Genomic DNA, 16,889 nt, shown 5'->3' on the forward strand with positions numbered 1-16,889 from the left:
AACACTTCAAACTTCATAACTTCATAGTTATCATTATTACATAAATTGATTCATGTGGTCTGTTAGGTTATAATTCAGTAACCTAAATTACTTTAGCATTGTTTCTATTTTTCCCACATAGAATATATACACTTCACTTTGTACTTTGTAAACTTGATAATGATCATATACCTAGAAACATAATCATGTACTTGGCTGTTTCTTCTACTAGAGTTTTGTTTTGGTTGTTTGTTTAATAAACAAGAGAAAACAACTTCAGTTAACTTCAGCAGAAAAGAAACTTATTACAAGAAAATCAGGTCACAGAATCAATGGAAGCCTAGAGAATCAGCCTCCAGAGAAAATCAAAGGAGACAACATATGATGAAAATCCTATGAGACTCCAGTCCCACAGCCCTTGAAACCTATGGAATACTCATCCCCACTCTTCACTCCCATACTACCAAACTCTCAACTACTCCTGAGTCATCTAATCTAATTTAACATCCACCACTCCCCTAAGAGTTGGTGTCCTGGACGGAACTATCTGATTGGCTAACTGCCAGGGGTAGATAGGTAGAGCCTACCTCACCATACTTGGTATTCCCCCCAGAATGAGAAGCATATGCAACTGCAATTTAGTTCTAATATATTATTATTAATTATAAAATAGAAAGTATAAATGATTGGCAAGGGAGAAAACAACAGAGAAAAATCATACACTATGAGGATTTCGTAAAAGTAATATGTCATGCTTGCTTCTTTTGTGGTTCAGTACTTCTAATTATTATGGAGTTAAAGTTATATCCAACTTAAAATCAGATACACAAAGCTCTCATTTATAAAACAAATAAGGCAAGGAGGAATTAATTCCATTAGAAGAGGATTCTTTTTTTTCTTTTGCGGTACGCAGGCCTCTCACTGTTGTGGCCTCTCCCATTGCGGAGCACAGGCTCCGGACGCGCAGGCTCAGTGGCCACGGCTCACGGGCCCAGCCGCTCCGCGGCTTGTGGGATCTTCCCAGACTGGGGCACGAACCCGTGTCCCCTGCATCGGCAGGCGGACTCTCAACCACTGCCCACCAGGGAAGCCCAGAAGAGGATTCTTGCTTTTCAAAAGTATTCACTGCTGGAGTCCTTCAAATAACTGGCTTCTCCATTACAATTAAAACAAGATTAGATTTATAAAAACTCTCTTTTCTTCTACTTTCTGAACCAGGACACAGGTAGTTTTGGGTTTTTGTTTTTTTCATGTAAAAGCTTATTTTTATTTAACATCTTTATTGGGGCATAATTGCTTTACAATGGTGTGTTAGTTTCTGCTTTATGACAAAGTGAATCGGCTATACATATATCCCCATATCTCCTCCTTCTTGCGTCTCCCTTCCTCCCACCCTCCCTATCCCACCCCTCTAGGTGGTCACAAAGCACCAAGCTGATCTCCCTGTGCTATGCAGCTGCTTCCCACTAGCTATCTATTTTACATTTGGTAGTGTATATATGTCCATGCCACTCTCTCACTTTGCAGGACACAGGTTTTAACCATTCAACTTTTGCATTTACACCCAGGACATCATTTTACTGATTTATAGATTAATGCATTTTGGTGTGCCTGCCCTCACAGAACTTACCTAACTAAACTAAACTAATTGGATGGACATGAAACAATTTCTCTCTTATGATGACTAAAATCAAGTTAATATAAAGTACTAGAGACGGAACCAGTACTGAACAGTAGAGAAAAATTGTTAAAGACTGAAACTTAATGGGTGCCTTGGCTGGGGAGGCCATCTGTCTGTCACTGACTAGACTTTTTTTTTTTTTTTTTGGCCACACTGCAGGGCTTGAGGGATCATACTTCCCCAACCTGGGACTGAACAGCAGTGAAAGTGCCGAGTCCTAACCACTGGATTGCCAGGGAATTCCCCTTGGATAGGCTTTTTTTGTAACTCTGTAGAGGGAGAAGCTAACTTTAGAAAACTGATATATATAAAATAATATTATAGAAATGATTCCTGTCCACAGAAATGCAAATTGGCCATGATTATTATTATCCAGTTGATACTGATCAGCTTTGCCTGTTCTGCATTCACTTGTAAATTCATTTCAGCATTCCTTATTTAACTATATATATGTGATACTTTGAACTGGCAACAATATAATATCATTAACTAGTGAGTGAAATAAAACCTCTGACACATGTTCATTTACATGTGTATAAAAGTCATGGTCATATTCTTTTAAAATCTATCCTTTAGTCTGCTTAGTAGAGAGCTACAATGAAAAGATAAACATATACAACTGCTATCAATAACTCTATAATATAACCTTAAAAAATATGGCAGAGGACTGTTTAGAAGGTAATTGCTGTAACTAAAAAGACTGAAGATCAGTGATATGTTTATTTCTCTATATTACATAATATAGTCTAGAAAGGTATTGTTCTCTACTATAGACAGTATATCTGTCTCTATGTATATATATACACACACTATATATATACATATATATATGCACTACATACTACACAGTATATATGCTGGGCACTATAAATATCTTGTACAATATACAGTATATATATATATACTCATACTACTATACATATATAGCACACAGCATATAGCATGTATACAGATGTATATATTATATGCTATAGGCTGTATAAAAATTAGAACTTTCCTAATAGTAAATGAATGATCATCTCCATCACTTAGAATAAGAACCTAGAAAAACTATGAATCCTAGACTCCCATATTTTAACCCTTCACCTAGCTGTTTATTACAATGAGGAGCATAATTTGGCACCAAGAATTTATTTTTTTTTAACAGGCACACAATTAAGTAATTTTACCTTTTCAATTAGATATAGCTTAAATGTCCACTAGTTAATAGCTTTCTCATAATCAACTTACAGTAGTAATAAAATCAGATTTTCACAGCCAGAAAAGGCCATGTTCTTTTAAAGCCTTCACTCTACGGTAGTTCCACAACTCAGTTTCAAACAGTCTTAAAGTAATTTCAAGTAACAGTAACCAAAATGCTTTTTTAAAATCCCCTGGCAATGAGTTTCTATTTAGTATGAAACTTAATTCATTTTAGATACGTATTTCACTTTTATATTTAATCCTGCCTAGAGAGTAATTTCCAAAGTGATATTTCCTGAAGCCAAAACCCAGACTTCACGTCTCTAGAATAATCTTGCCTTTTAGTAGTTTCAACTTCAGTAAGTCTATATATGCCCTTCCCAAAGTAGTTCTGACTGGCCTGGGCTTGTTGCAAATAGTTGGTTCAGTCAGACAGCTTTTTAAATGTCAACACACTTAATTCACATAATGTACAAGGAAAGTATTGTATTTTAAAATAAAGATGCATTTCCTCTTGTGAAATAAAGTTAATCATTTGGGAAAGTCTGATTAAGGGAAATGGGATAGTTTTACATTCTCCAGAAAAGAACTGAGAGGGTACCTCATCTCACTTTTCCCTCCTTTTATCCCATTTTCAATCATGACCAGGAGATCAAATGTTTTATGACAGAAAAAGAAACATATCATTAAAGGATGCAAACCTGCAAAATCTAATAGTCATATAAGCTGTGAGATTCCCAAACACTGTTCTTTTTAAAATCTGAAAAGAAACAAATAATTTTATGTTAAATACAAATTTTTCAAGCTCTCTAGTATATGCCTTCTACAATTTTCAACAAATATACTTGGTATGAAAAATAGCATTTTATCTAAATATCAAATATTATACTGAGAATTTGAACAGCAAACACAAACAGTCCTAATCCCAATCACAAACTATGTTGTAAAATGTTACTGTATTTAAATTTTTTAATTACACATGGAATTAACTGAAATACTATACTTTAAACAGTTAGTTATTAATATTTCAGTCATATTAAATAAAAAGAACACAGGAACAAGTGATACTCAATGCAGAAAATTTTCAAAGGCAAACTGTACATAGTGGGAATTCTAGTTTTAGCTTCTGGAAAATTTTAACTGCAGTCCAGTCTACACAGATATTCACAGAACTGCTGAATAGCTCTTTTAAGGAAAACACTAAATGATGATGCCGTAAGAACAGAAAAATATAAGAAAATACACTGACTTATATTTATATCTCTTAATCAGGCCAAATTAATAAGGCAGACTTAACTGTCATGGTTTCACAATATTTTTAGTGAATAATACAAGGTATTAAATTACTGAAAATCCTTGTCCCATTTTTATATCAATTTTCATCATCATGATTTAAAATAAATATCACAATATTAATATTCTAAAAGAGCTGAGAAAGTGAATCACTTAGCTTACACTGCCTACAGACAGAGTAGGGCTCTATTCCGGCAGGATGAAGAAATCAGGATGCAGATACATATTACCAACTATCCACAGTAGCCACTCAGGGAAACTGCCATCTCCACCAACCCTACTATAAGGGGAGCCAGTCAAAGGATACTCTACGAAAAGGAATAACATGTGTTTTTAAAATCATGATTCCTCTCCAACTGCCCCCCACCCCACATGCTGGGCTGGGAATGGGCACCTGACATAGTCTATAGAGATTGGTAAGCATACTACGGGGGGCGGGGGGGCGGTTATAACCTCCCAGGCCAATCTAACTCTCTGTGTCTCTCTGTCTCTGTCTCTCAGGAACTATGGATACACCAGACAGTTAAGAGCAGGAAGAAAAGCTGAAAGACTTAAAAAGAAGTCAGGTTATATACTGGTCTCTGACCCGGGTTCCTGACACAGGGCTCCTAAATCCCTCATAAATAGGGGTGCTAGGAGAATATTCTATTCTCATATTTTAGTCTTTGACCCCAGTTCCTAGCACAAAGCTCCTAAAACTCTTATAATTTCCTAAGTGATAAGAGCACTTTTTATTTGAATATTTGGTCTCTGACTCCAGTTCCTGATAGAGGGCTCTGTAATCCCTTGGAATTTTCTGGGTGATAGGGGCATCTTTTGCTCTAATGAGGCAACCCCGAGTAGACTGCTGGTTGGCTGCTGGATCAGGGCTTGTTACCAGAGGGAACAAGCTATGATTGGAAGCTTGGAATTTTCATCCCCACCCCCTATTGAATAGAGAGGGGAAAGGAGCTGGAAATGGAATTAATAACTGATCATACCTACAAGATGAAGCCTCCATAAAAATCCCAATATTATGGAGTTTGGAGGAGCTTCCAGATTGTGCTAGTGAACACATCCAGGTACCAGGAGGGTGATGCTCCCCAATTCCACAGAGACAAGTTCATGCGCTCAGGACCCTCCCAGACCTTGCCCTATGTATCTCTTTACCTGGCTATCTATCTGTGTCCTTTATCGTATTCTTTATTATATAATAAAACTGGTACACATAAATAGGTGTTTCCCCGAGTTCTGTGAACTGTTCTAAAAAAACTGAATCCAAGGGAGAAGAGGTCCAGGAACCTACAATTTGTAGCCAAGCTGGACAGAAGTTGTAGGTAATCTGGGGACCTACCACTTGCAATTCCTTTGCTAAAAAATAAAAAAGTAGGAACTAGGACTTCCCTGGAGGTCCAGTGGTTAAGACTCTTTGCTTCCACTGCAGGGGCCACGGGTTCAATCCCTGGTCAGGGAACTAAGATCCCATATGCTGCACAGCATGGCAATCAATCAATCAGTCAATCAATCAATCAATCAATAAAAAGTAGAAACTAAAAACCAGACTGTTTTTAGTCATATGAAGCTGTGTTAGGAGAGAGTAAGTATGGTGCAGGATGGGGGAAAATGTATACATGCTTAAAAACAAGTCCTGAAAGGATCAAACTATTTTTAAGTAACTTAACTGCACCCCAGAATAAAGTTCAAAATTATTTATAGAAAAATAAAAATACCCAACATCCAAAAAGGTAATATTCACAGCAGTTGGCATTCAATAAAAAATTACCAGGCATACAAAGAAACCAAAAAATATGATCCATAGTAGGGAGAAAAACAAAAAACCAACCCAGCTCTGACAAAGATAATTAAGAGACTAGAACATTAAAACAATTATTATAATGTATTCCATATGTTCAAAAATTAGTGGACATGAAATATACTTTAAAAACTCATATCAAGGGCTTCCCTGGTGGCGCAGTGGTTGAGAGTCCGCCTGCCGATGCAGGGGACATGGGTTCATGCCCAGGTCCGGGAAGATCCCACATGCCACGGAGCGGCTGGGCCTGTGAGCCATGGCCACTGAGCCTACACGTCCGGAGCCTGTGCTCCGCAACAGGAGAGGCCACAACAGTGAGAGGCCCGCATACCGCAAAAAAAAAAAAAAAAAAAAACTCATATCAAACGTCTAGAGATAAAAACTACAATAAGTGATATGGAAAATACAATGGATGAAATTAACAGCAGATTAGACATTGCAAAAGAAAAGATTAGTGGTCTTGATGACACAGCAATAAAAACTTTATAAGATAAAACCTAGAAAGAAAAGGGCATTTAAAAAATGAACACAGCATCAGTGAGTAGTGGGACAACAACCAGCTTACTATATGGATAATTTAAGTCTTCAAAACAGTGGCAGGATGAGAGGTAGACAGAAAAAAATATTTGAAGAAATTATGACCAAAATTTTCCCAAATTCGTTGAAATTACAAACCCATGGACCCAAGAATCTCAAAGAACCCAAGCACAAGAAACATGAAAAAAGTTACACAAATGCATATCATAATCAAATTACTCAAACCGAGTGATAAAGAGGAAAACAGACACTTAAGAGCAAAGGAAGAAAGACAAGGATGGCAGATGACATCAGAAACAAGGTAAGTGAAAAGACAGGGGACCACCATCTTTAAAGTACTGAAAGAAAAAAATGACAACCTAGAATTTTGTACCCAGTGAAAATGTCTTTCAAAATCAAAGACTTTTTCAGACATTCAAAGCTAAGAGAATTTGTTACAATACAGTCGATACTATAAAAATATTTTAAAAAGGAAATCCTTTAGGCAGGAGGAAAATCACACTATATTAGAAATGGAGATCTACACAATAAAATGAAAGTACTGGAAATGATAACTACATGAGTAAATATTAGATTTTTTTCTATTGTATCTTTAGAAAATAATTAGCTGTTTAAACAAAAATAATAACAATGTAGTATGGAGCTTATAACTTATGTAGAAGTAAAATGTATGAGAACCATAACACAATAGGAAGGGAGAAATGGAAGTAAATTATTGAAAGTTCTTATACTATAGGTGAAGTGGTATACTATCACTTGAAGGTAGATGTGAGAAAAGGGTGTATGCTATAAGTCTTAAAGTAGTCACAAAAACAACAAATAACTGTTATCACTAATAAGGACAACAAAGGAGATAAAATGGAATTGTAAAAAACTTCAAATAATCAAAAAGAAAAGAAAAAGAGGAAAGAGGGAACAAAGAACAGATGTGACAAACAAAACCAAATGGCCAGATGATAGATTTAAACCTAACCTAGAAAGCTTGAATGGGATTTGTAAAAATGAAAATTCCTCTAAATGGGTAAAAGATTTGTGAGAGACTTCTATTCTTTTACAAAATTGCTATTCCATAATCATATAAAAACTCTAAGCCACTATGTATATTTTTTATTAAATATCATACAAACAATAGTGATCAAAGGTATACGTATATTTTAAATATGTAACAAATATATAATAAAACATAAAAATGAATAAATGAAACAAATACTCATGCATCCACACATCTTAAGAAGTAGCAGACGATTACCAATACTTTGAAGACACCAGTGCATCCTCTCCTACTCTCAACCCCAGGCAACTACTATCTTGAATTTGGAATTAATCATCCCCCTACTCTTCTTTATGGTTTTACCAGATGTGTATGAAACTCTAAATAATAGGGTCTTTACACATTTTAAAATTTTATAAAACTAGGATCATACTGTATGTGTTATGATTTACTTTTTTCACTCAACATTGTATTTTTATTATTCAGTTATGTTGGTGTGTGTTGTTATGGTCCATTCATTTTCAGCATATTCATTCATTCTCTTATTGACAGACAATAAGAGTTTACAGTTTAGAGTTTTGTTCTTAGAAGCACTGCTTATGAACATTCTTGTACACCTCCTAATTTAAATGGATATCTATAGGAGGGGAATTGTTATATTATGTTATATTATGTTTCCAGACTTTACAGTCATGCTGTGTTATTACCCCATTGTATCAATCAAAAGAGACCAAGACACTTGTTCAGGGTCATATAGCTAGGTAGTAGAGTTAAAACCAATAAATTCTACTCCTTCTACTTAAAAGAAAAAACTCAAGGTTAGGTAGTTCATACTCCTGGAAACAAGTAATTATCAAAAAGAATCCTGAGAATAAGTGGAACAGAATAGAGAGCCCAGAGATAAACCCACACACATACAATTAATCTTCAACAAAAGAGGCAAGAATACATAATGAAGAAAAAAGTCTTCAGCAAGTGGTGCTGGGAAAGCTGGACAGCAGTGTGTAAACCAATGAAGTTAGAACACTCTCACATCATACACAAAAATAAATTAAAGATGGCTTAAAGACTTAAATATAATACATGACACTATAAAACTCCTAGAAGAGAACAAAGGCAAAACTTTCTTTGACATAAATTGTAGCAATGATTTCTTAAGGTCATTCTCTCAAGGCAATAGAAATAAAAGCAAAAATTAACAAATGGGGCCTAATCAAACTTACAAGCTGTTGCACAGCAAAGAAAACCATAAACAAAATGAAAACCTACAGAATGGGAGAAACTATTTGCAAATGATGCAACCAACAAGGGCTTAATTTCCAAACTATTCAAACAACTCATACAGCTCAATAACAAAAAAGAAACAACCCAATCCAAAACTGGGCAGAAGATCTAAATAGACATTTCTCCAAAGAAGACATACAGATGGCCAATAGGCACATGAAAAGATGCTCACGGCCAACAGGCACATGAAAAGATGCTCACCATCACTAATTATTAGAGCAATCCAAATCAAAACTACAAAGAGGTATCACTTCACACCAGTCAAAATGGCTATCATCAAAAAGTCTACAAATGATAAATGCTGAAGAGGGTGTGGAGAAAAGGGAACCCTCCTACACTGTTGGTGGGAATGTAAATTGGTGCAACCACTATGGAGAACAGTATGGAGGTTCCTTAAAAAACTAAAAATAGAGTTACCATATGATCCTGCAATCCCACCCCTAAGCATATATACAGAGAAAACTCTAATTCAAAAAGATACTTTCACCTCAGTGTTCACAGAAGCACTATTTACAATAGGCAAGACATGGAAACAGGCTAAATGTCCATCATCAGATGAATGAATAAAGAAGATGGGGTATATATATAAACAATGGAATATTACTCAGCCATAAAAAAGAATGAAATAATGCCATTTGCAGCACATGCAACATGAATGGACCTTATCATACATGGTGAAGTAAGTCAGAGAAAGACATATATCATATGATATCACTCATACGTGGGATCTAAAAAATGATACAAATGAACTTATTTACAAAACAGAAACAGAGTCACAGATGTAGAAAACAAACTTATGGTTACCAAAGGGGGGGGCAGAAGGGATAAATTAGGAGTTTGGGATGAGCAAATGCAAACAACTATATATAAAAGATAAACAATAAGGTCCTACTGTATAACACAAGGAAATATGTTCAATATCTTGTAAGAAACTATAATGGAAAAGAATCTGAAAAAGAATCACTTTGCTGTACACCAGAAACTAACACAACACTGTGAATTGACTATACTTCAATAAAAAACAGATAGATAGCGTAGAAAGGAAGGAAGGGAGGGAGGGAGGGAGGGAGGAAGAATCCTGATAGGTATTATTTTATCTTTTATACATGAAGTTGAAAGAGGAGGTGACTGACCCCAGTCCATTCTATTACCTCTTGACTACTCTCAGCAACTTGATTACATGAAGTTCACATGACTACAACTTTCATCCTGTAAAAATATCCTGTACTTCACCATTCCTGAAAATTCCAGCCAAATATTTTATAGTTAAATATGTCTGGAAACATGTAAATTGTGTATGTATAAAATAATAAAATAGTGGGACTTCCCTGGCAGTCCAGTGTTAAGACGCCACACTTTCAATGCAGGGGACACAGGTTCGATCCCCGGTCGAGGAGCTAAGATCCCGCATGCCACGTGGCTCAGCCAAATAAAATAAATAATAATAAGAAGAAGAAAATAGTAATAAAGCAGTACTCATTGTGACCACAATGACTAACTTTAAGTAAATTACAAGCACTTTAATTTCTTCCAGGACTAAATCTGACTTTAGAAATTCTATGTTTAAGACTCACTGAAGTAAATGTAATAATCATCTTCAAATTACTCTGTATTCATTTTAGAAGTTATTTGAGAATTCTTTCAAAACCTGTTTTCCATGTCATCCAAAACAACCAAATAATTTCCAAGATACATAACATTATGCTTACATTTAAAAAAGAGTACAAACCCAAACTTTTCTTTTTACTAGCTAAGTCAACTGATAACCCTTTAGCCCTGGACAATCCTCCAATTTAAAATATTTACATGAAAAGGATTCTGTGAAAATGGTAGAGTAGGAAACACCAGGAATCTGTCTCCCTACCTGGACAACAATTATACTGGCAGCATCTGTCTAATATAAGGAACTCTGAAGTCAGCTGAAAGCTTGCAACTTCCACGGAAAAACTTGAACATGCAAATATCAGCTAATTTTGGTCAATTTCAACTCTTAGCAGAGTAGCAGCTACCCACCCCCCAGCCACATAGCAGGCAGCTATTTACATGTTCCTGGAGCCGCTTACACACAGCTTGTGGGGGCTAGGTGGAATATAAGAACTCTGTCCTCTGCTTCTGATCACAAAGAGGTGGGCAGCCATTGTTGTTGCACCGCCCCTCACTGATGCAAGTCCCCAGTCTGGCTAAACTGACTTCCCAAAGATTTAATGGGGCAGCACCCTTTTTCACCCCTCTTCATTTTTTCCTGTTTCCTCTTTTGGGAGCCAGACATTAAAGACTAGGACATTCACAAACTGCTGATATACAAGAAAAATTAGAAAGTGACCACACATGCTAAGAGAAAGGCACAGCAAAGATCTGAACAGACATTAAGTTTATACCTCAGTCTGATCTTCAGCACAGACAGCCTACAACAATCAAAATACAAAAACTACAGCAAAAAATAGCAAACCCTGCGGAATGCAGACAATCTGATTTCCAGAGTTACAATATTAGATTCAAATGTCCAGTGTTCAACAAAAAGTCACAAGGCATACAAAGAAAAAGTATGGCCCATTCAAAGCAAAAAAAGATAAATCAAGAGAAACCATCCTTGAAAGATGTAATGGTAGATATACTAGACGACTTTAAAACAACTGTCTTAAACATGTTCAAAGAACAAAAATGTAGACAAAGACAAGAAAACAATGTGTGAACAAAATGGAAATATCAATAAAGAGACAGACAACCTGAAATAAACCAAAAAGAAGTTATGATGCTGAAAAGTACAATAACAGCAAGGAAAAATTCACTAGGTGGATTCAAAGGCAGACCTGAGCAGGCAGGCAGAAGTTGTTCTAGCCAGGGCAATTAAGTATGAAAAAGAAATAAAAGGCATCCAAATTAGAAAGGAAGAAATAAGATGATCTGTTTGCAAATATGATCGTATATGGAGAAAACCCTAAAGACTCCACAAAAGAAAACTGTCAGAACTAATAAATGAATTCAGCAAAGTAGCAGGATACGAAGTCAACAGACAAAAATTAGTTGCACTTGTATCCATCAAAATTGAAGAATCTGAAAAGGAAATTACAAGATCAATTCCATTTACAATAGCATCAAAAAGAATAAAATACTTAGGAATTAACCAAGAAAGTGAAAGACATGTTCAATGAAAAAACAATGCTGAAAGACATGAAAGAAGACAGATAAATGGAAACACATCTCATGGTCATGGATTGGAAGATTTAATATAGTTAAAATGTCAATACTACCCAAAGCAATCTACAGATTCAACACAATCCCTATCAAAATCCCAACAACATATATTGCAGAAATAGAAAAACTCATCTTAAAATTTAAATGGAGAGACTTCCTGGTGGCGCAATGGTTAAAAATCCATCTGCCAGTGCAGGGGGCATGGGTTTGATCCCTGGTCCAGGAAGATCCCACAGGCCGCGGAGCAATTAAGCCCAGGCACCACAACTACTGAGCCTGCGCTCTAGAGCCCATGCTTGCAACAAGAGAAGCTACCGCAATGAGAAGCCCGCGCACTGCAACAAAGAGTAGCCCCCGCTCGTCACAACTAGAGAAAGCCCGCACACAGCAATGAAGGCCCAATGCAGCCAATAAATGGATAGATAAATAAATAAATAAAACTAATAAAAAATAATAAAATAAAAAGTTTGAAAAAAATTTAAATGGCATCTTTAGGGACCCCAAATAGCCAAAATAATTGAAAAAAAGAGAAAAGAACAAAACTGGAGGGCTCATATTTCTTAATATCAAAACTTATTACAAAAGTCGAGTAATTCCAACAGTGCAATACTGGCATAAAAACAGCTAAATAGACCAATGGAATAGAACCCAAATCCCAGAAGTAAACCCTTACATATATGGTCAAATTTTTGACAAGTGTGCCAAGACCATTCAGTGGGAAAAAGGACAGTCTTTTCAACAAGCGGTGCTGGGAAAACGTGATATCCACGTGCAGAAGAATGAAATTGGACCCTTACATAAAACCATATATTAAAAACTCCAAATGGATCAAGGACCTAAATCTAAGACCCCAAACAATAAAACTCTTAGAAAAAACGTAGGACAAAAGCTTCATGACATTGGATTTGGCAATGATTTCTTGGATATGACACTAATGGCACAGGTAACAAAAGAAAAAATAGACAAATTGAAATTCATGAAGTTTTAAAATCTTGTGCATCAAAGGACACTACCCTTAGTAAAACAATGCATTACTTAAAAAGTCATGCATTAATACAAGATCCACTCAATGTGCAGGATAGGCCTATAGATTTTAATGTAACAGAATAGGAAATATTCAATGATATTGTTTCAGGTTACATTTTGCAAATAACCTTTGAGAAACTACCACTAGTGTAGCTTTGATTTAGTATCAAAGATTAATATTATCTGAAACACAATTATCTGAAACAGTTATTTAAAATACTACTCCTTAAAAAAACAAAAAAGCTCATTATCCACAGATCCACTGAATAAAAACGCAACTCACACCATTGGAGAAAATATTCTCAAATCATATATCCGGTAAGGGATTAAGATACAGAATATATAGAGAACTTCTAGAACTCAACATCAAAAAACCAAACCACCGGATTCAAAAATGGGCAAAGGACTTTAGTAGATATTTCTCTAAAGAAGATATATGTGGCCAACAAGCACATGAAAAGATGTCCAAATCACTAATCATTCAGGCAATGCTAATCAAAACTTCAAGGAGATACCACTACATACCCATTAGAATGGCTACTACAAAATAAATAAATAATAACAGAAAATAACAAGTGTTGGCAAGGATATTAAAAAATCGGAACCATGTGCAATGTTGGTGGGAACGTAAAAATGGTGCAGCTGTTAACGGAAAGCAATATGGCAGTTCCTCAAAAAATTAAAAATAGAGTTACCATATGATCCAGGCACTCCACTTCTGGGTATATACCTAAAAGACTTGAAAGCTGGGTCTCAAAGGGATATCTGTACACCCATGTTCATAGCAGCATTATTTGCAACAGCTGAAACTGGGAAGTAACCCAACTGTCCATATACTGATGAATGGATAAGCAAAATGTGGCACATGGCATATACATACAATGGAATATTATTCTGTCTTAAAAACGTTAATTCTGCAATATGTTACAACATGGTTGAAACTTGAGGATATTATGCTGAATGAAATAAACCAGTCTCAAAAAGACAAACACTGTATGATTCCACTTACATGAGTATTTAGTCAAAACCATAAAGAAGAAATTGTAATGGTGGTTGCCAGGGACTGGGGGGAAGGGAGAATGTTGAGTTATTTAATAGGTATCGAGTTTCAGTTTTACAAGATGAAAATTGTTATGGGGATGATGGTGATGATGAAGGGCTATGTTCTACTTTGGTAGAAATAGGACTGAATTGATGCCCTGCCATTAGGCCGTAGTGCTGCTAGGATTGCATCGATCTTCCTGTTTGTACTGTTCGTAACTATGGCCCCATCTTAAGTATTCCTAATTGAAAAACAAAGCCTCAGGAAACCGAAACTTAACCAGCCGCTCTCGCTTCTGTAACTATGCTTGCTGAACCCCCTTTTGCAACCATCCAACCAATCAGACGGTGACTAGTGTCTTTGTTTAAAAGTTAACCAATCATGGCGCAGTGGTTGAGAGTCTGCCTGCTGATGCAGAGGACACGGGTTCGTGCCCCAGACCGGGAAGATCCCACATGCCGCGGAGCGGCTGGGCCCGTGAGCCATGGCCGCTGAGCCTGCGCGTCCGGAGCCTGCGCGTCCGGAGCCTGTGCTCCGCAACGGGAGAGGCCACAACAGTGAGAGGCCCGCGTACCACAAAAATAAATAAATAAATAAATATTTTTAAAAAAAAGTTAACCAATCAGTGACTAATGTCTTTGTTTAAAAGTTAGCCAGTCAGTACCCCCCACCCCTGAAGGTCGCGAGCTTGTTTGTACCTGTCTATAAAAGAGCTGTACTAGGGGACACATAGTTTCTCAAAGCAGGAGCCCTATGTGTTCCCCTTTGCCTGGCAAAGTAATAAAGCTATCCTTTTCTACTTCACCCAAAACTCTGTTTCTGAGATTTGATTTGGCACCGGTGTACAGAGAGGCCAAGATTTTGGTAACACAATTAAACAATATTTTGATGACTATTAATCATTTAAAGATTGCAAGCAGAAAAGTTGATTTTTATAGAGTTATGAATATAGTTCCTTCTTAGGATAAACACATATATACTATCAAACACTGTTTTTGATTAACGGTATAGATACTCTACAAAATAGTCTGCAAATAAGATTTAAAATCGTTGCAGAATTATTGTCCTTTCTTATTACAGATTTGCAGACTATTTTATAGAGTATCTATACCGTTAATCAAAAACAGTGTTTGATAGTATATATGTGTTTATCATGTAATTTCATTTTCTCTATGCAATTTTATAAATGCAATGGGAGAGTGCAAATAAATAAATAAATAGAGATTGGAAGCAGTTTCTAATTACTAAGTCTCAGAAGACATAACATTTAAAAAGCCAAAATTAACTTATTCTAGTGACCTTTGAAATCATATTAGAATAACAATTTAGCAAATCACATGCCTCTTAATTCTGACTGAAGATATGAAATCAAAAAGTAGAATAAAACATGTTGAAGTTGCAGATAGTGCCAGCTTTGGAAAATATTCTGTTTTATATCCTGATCATCCCTAATTTTGGCTTCAGGTCTCAGACTGTCTTCTCCTAAATCATTTAAAATCAAAGAATCTGAGAAACAGCCACATTTATATTAGAGACCTCTGCCTCCAGCTTTCTGATAGACTGGATATTCTACAAACAAACAACCAAAACACTTCTTTCTTTGATATAACTTGATCCTGGGTAAATTTTAACAAGCTTATATTTAAATGAGTGACTGAGCTTGTGATGAAGTAAGAAAAATTAACAGGGTTACCAAAATAGGAATAGCTTGCTAAAACCAAAGCAGTGAGCATTAAGTAATCAAAAGCTAGGGGATGTTCCTAAAAAGCAATGCATATATCAAGTATGTAGATCTTAAAAATAGATGATATAGTATACAACATTGTAAATCAACTATATTTCGATAAAAATTTAAAAAATAAATGACATAGCATGTAGGAAATTAGACATTATCCTTAGGCCCACTGAATTAGAGATAAAGGGACACGACTGCAGTAATACTATGTTTTAGTGAAATGGTAGGTTACCAACATTTTTCTTTTGTTTTATTGAACTATAGTTGATTTACAATATTGTACCAAAATTTCCTAAACAACAAAAGGAACATAGAAGGATACCTGTCTGTCTCCATCTCAAAAAAGAGAAAGACATGATAAAAATAATGATCATCATCAAAATGATAGGCTTATCTGATAACTTACAAACATAAAGCTCTCTCAGGTGACTCTCGATTTCAAATTTTTACAACCCATGTCAATGGAGAGTATCAAGCCAAGAAATTATCTTAAATTGGTCCCAAGTTAGTAGTTCTCCTGATGACATATAAATACTCTCAGGAGGAAAAAAGACCCAAGAAAATATACTCAGGATTTCAACAGAATAAATCCTGTCAAATATTAACTCAGATTAAAAAATACTGGATATTTCAAGAAAGAAGCCATTATGTCTGAGGTCCAGCACAAACAACACAATAAAGACATACAAGGACTTCAGATACTGGAAATATAAGATTTAGAATATAAAATAATTATATTCTAATTGTTTAAAAAATGGGGTAAAAAAATAGCAATGTGCAAGAAGTTATCAAAAACATGAGAAATATCTGATATTCAATTAAAAAAGAGAATTAAGAGTGAAAAATATAATAAATTAAATTTAAAGTGAAGATTAACCAGCAGATTAAATAAATCAGTAGAGATTATTAATGAACTAAAAGAGACATTAAGAAATTATTTAGTCTGTAGCAGAGAGAAAAGAAGATGTACAGCATGAATGAGAGGTAAAAGATATGTAGGACAGATAAACATGGTCCATTAATATAATTAGAGTTCCAGAAATAAAGAAGAAAAATAAAAAAAAAAAAAAAAAAAAAAAAGAGCTGTACTAAACTCCATCGGGACCTCTTAGCGTCACCGGCAACGAGTGCGCGGAGGTCCAGGTTCGAACC

At 35.5% G+C, this 16,889-nt stretch overlaps 1 protein-coding gene across 4 annotated transcripts in view; it reads right to left on the reverse strand.

The window, feature by feature from the left end:
• Positions 1-16,889, reverse strand: part of WDPCP (WD repeat containing planar cell polarity effector) — a 518,809-nt gene that overhangs the window by 376,885 nt on the left and 125,035 nt on the right. The window lies entirely within an intron of this gene.

Source organism: Phocoena sinus, chromosome 13, assembly GCF_008692025.1.
Source record: "Phocoena sinus isolate mPhoSin1 chromosome 13, mPhoSin1.pri, whole genome shotgun sequence".
Classification (NCBI taxonomy): Eukaryota; Metazoa; Chordata; class Mammalia; order Artiodactyla; family Phocoenidae; genus Phocoena; species Phocoena sinus.